This window comes from Nicotiana sylvestris, chromosome 2 (assembly GCF_000393655.2).
Source record: "Nicotiana sylvestris chromosome 2, ASM39365v2, whole genome shotgun sequence".
Taxonomy (NCBI): domain Eukaryota; kingdom Viridiplantae; phylum Streptophyta; class Magnoliopsida; order Solanales; family Solanaceae; genus Nicotiana; species Nicotiana sylvestris.
This window is the reverse complement of record NC_091058.1, coordinates 162,160,456-162,164,361: the sequence shown is the minus strand read 5'-3', so window position 1 is coordinate 162,164,361 and position 3,906 is coordinate 162,160,456.

The window sequence follows — 3,906 nt, the reverse complement described above, 5'->3', positions numbered from 1 at the left end:
TGTTGCCGGCATTTCCATATTAATCTTCAGTTTTACTTAGAGGCTCCGTAGACAGATTGTGGGTGATGTTTGATGTTGGGGATTTAAGTAGAAATGTTTGTATTTGGAAATCAAGTGTTTTAAAAGAAACTATAGACTTGTAAAATTTTGGATACTATGGTTGAAACTGCTAATGGAACAAAAATTAAAGTTGTTAATTAAATATTTTCAGAGTTTGAATAATGGAGTTTATCTCCTCTTTATTCAAGGACGACTTTGGGTAGAATGAAATATAACAGGCTTGCTCAGTCGGGTTCACTCGATTGAGCGCCGGTCGTGCTCCTCGGTTTTGGAGTGTTACACATAAACCCTAATAAGCATAGTCGTGTAAAAATCAAATAAAGTTAGGAATTCAGCTAGAAAAAATAGTACTGACTAGAGGAATTAGCACAAATCTCTTTTAATAAACAGAATAAATATAGTATAGGCGGAAGAAGCAAAATCAGAAACCCTAGTGAGCATAATAGGGTAAAAATCATAGAAACATAGAACATATTCATGAATAACGGACATACGAGCAAATTAAACGAACAAATAAGCAAGGACAGTTCTCTGAACCCAGGATTAAGACCAAAATGGTTAGGTTTTCAACATGATAAATCAGATAAAAGGGAAAAGTTAAAGAATCGTTTAAAAATAGTAAGAATCATAGAATCATACCAAAAAAATCAGAGGGAAAGTCCTTTTGAAAAGGGGTTAAGAAACTCTAATTTGAAGATGAAAAGATGTTTGTTTGAAAAACTCGTAGAGATTCTTAAGAAAACAGTAAAGATAACTCAGAAAACTCTTAGATCTGATATAGATCTAAGAAGTCAAGAGATAAAATTAAGGTTTAAGAGCGAGATAACCCAGATATGGAGAGTTCCGGCTTAAAAGCCATTGATCTAGCTGAAAAAAGAAAGATCTTACTCGGACAGCCATGGACGGCCTGAGAATGGCATGTAAACCATGGGAGGGGAATAAACCGTCTTCTGGTTCCCTTGAGGGCCTCAAGGTAGCAAGGATCTGTCATGTGTGGGTCCAAGGAGGCTAGGGGTGGTGGTGGAACCACCATTGATACCGGCGAGCCAACGGCCGGCGAATAGGAGCCATGGTTGTGTAGCGAGCTCGAGAGAGAATGAGAGAGTGTAACGGCGGAGTGAAGAGAGGATAAGAATGAGGGTTTGTGGGGGTAGTCTTTAGGTTAATTATGGTATGGAGGGAACCGGACCGTTGATTAGAATTGATCAACGGTCTAGATTGGACCAGGGATTGGGTCGGGTAGGATTTAGGTTTGGGCCTGGGGTATTGGATTGTTTTAATTGGGTTTGTGTTGGTGATTTAGGCAAGAATTGAAATGCAATAGGCTATTAGTTAAATACCCAATTAAATTAAATAAAACAATTTATAAAAATAGTTGATAATCGTACAAATAAATTTCATGCATAGAAAATAGTTAAATGATTATTTAGTATTTAAAAATATAAATGCTTAATTTTCGGTCAAAAAAATAGTATAAAATCATATGATTGGGCATTAATTGCAAAGTTATTGCAATTATAGCAAAAAGATGCCAATTTGGCTAATTATGAAATAATTTGGTTTAAATAGGACCATAAATAATAAATTAAATCAAGAGATGCTTTTGAAATCGTTTACAATGCCATTTTGTAATTATTTATTGGGAATAAAAATGTTAGATAAATTAATAAAAATATTGGAAAATTATAGAAAAATACCAATTCCAATTAATGCATTATTTTGCAGGTGTATATGCAATTTTAAAATATTTTGGTGAAAATTTAGGTATCAACAACTGCCCCTCTTTACCTGGGAAGGATGAAAGAGTTTTCGGGTAAAGAAATGATGGCCAATTTTGACTGAGCGAAATAGTTCGAGAGATTAGGCCGCACACTGGCTTCTGAGTTGCCTACATATCCCTGGTTTCACATGAATCATGCCATATATAGTTCCGGGTCCATCGGCGGAGTATGTCGATGAAGCCATTTCAAGAACGAACGCAGCATCTAGGGCTGGGTGAGTGAACGGTTTACGGGAATGGTTAGGTTTGATATGGCTGAGGGAATTGGAGCGGGATCGCTCCTGTTGGGATAGTCGTTTCTCGCCGGCTTACCGACAAATAGAAGCAATACAAGCGTATACTATGCATAAATCTCAACATGATGCAAATTCCCGTCGGATCATGAATGTTGTCTTTGGACGGTTAGGAATGACATCCTCAAACCATGATATCCTTGGCCATGGGTTGTTTGATGCAGGATTCGCAGACCATGAAATAATGTTCTCGGGCTACGAGGATGGTGCCTTCGAACCATGACGCCTTTGAATAATGATATGCAAAAGATTGAAAGAGATCCTATGGCCATGACATGGTGTTCTCGGGCTATGAAGATGGTGCCTCCGAACAATGATGCCTTAGGATGAGTTGCCAATATTTTAGCCCATGAAGGATATAGTAGTATGATGCGGACAAGATAGAGCTTAGTCTTGCGAATTGAAGCGTAGAGCTAAGCCCGTAAGAGAAACAAGATAAATAGTGCTTGGGATAGAGCTTTGATTCAAAGAAAATTGGAGGTAGAGCTTAGCCTCGAAAGGTAAAAGAGTAGCCTTATGCAAAGATGCGAATGCAGGTGGAGGTAGAGCTTAACCTCGAAAGGCAGAATGGTAGCCTTGTGTAGATTGGAAGGCAGAATAGTAGCCTTATGCAATGTAAATGCAGATGGAGGTAGAGCTTAACCTCGGAAGGCAGAATGGTAGCCTTTTGCAAATTGGAAGGCAGAATAGTATCCTTATGCAATACAAATGCAGATCGAGATAGCGTTTAGTCTCGGAAGGCATAATGGTAGCCTTATGCAAATTGGAAGGAAGAATAGTAGCCTTATGCAATGCAAATGCAGATGAAGACAATATTTAATCTCGGAAGGCAGAATGGTAGCCTTATGCAAATTGGAAGGCAGAATAGTAGCCTTATGCAATGCAAATACAAATGGAGACAGTGTTAAGTCTCGGAAGGCAGAGTGGTAGCCTTAATCAAGAAATGAGATAACAAATGACAGTAGAGTTTTCTTAGCTGATAGCAGATTGCGGCGTTGTGATTACTGGGAGCATTGTGACATACAGAACATCACTGGTGTGTGCTGATAGGAAATGTTGGCAAGTGTAATGGTTTTGAGAATCATATTCTTGAACAATGTTTGTCCCACGGGTGTACAGTATGTTTAATGATTTCTCAATCCTAGTGCCTGCATTCAAAGAAATATTGTGAGTTTTGTAAGGGGGGAGGTTAGTTCGTATCCCTTCTAGCTTTGCTTGACTCGTTCGACTTTGATCTGGTGATACCGTCTGTATCATTGGGGTAGCGTTTCTAAACAAAGCAATCTCAATAAACATGCGTGATTTTGTAAAAGTATGACATAAATGTATAATTAAAAATAACTTTTAGATGAACCAATGACTATGACGTAGTTCAAGACATTGAAACCTCTCCTTCTACGAAATTTTGAGGGTCCTCCTCAAAATTTTGCCCCAGTTTGATGGTTTGACGTTCTGACTGTTGCTTATGCAGCGATCGGCTGAAATTACTTTGGAATTTTGAGGGTCCTCCTCAAAATTCTGCCCTAGTTTCCAATTGCGGGGCGAAATGAAATTTTTATTGAATTGTGACCTAACCCATAGGGTTGCCTACGTATCCCCTCTTAAACGGGAATCAGGTCAAGCGTACTTCAATTTACATCATATAAGGAAAGCATAAAGGTGACACATAGTAACGCTTGACTGCATCTGAATTGATCGGCTTTGGCCAGACTTCTCCGTCCATTTCTGCAAGTATGATGTCTCCTCCTGTCAAAACCCGGTGAACCTTGTATG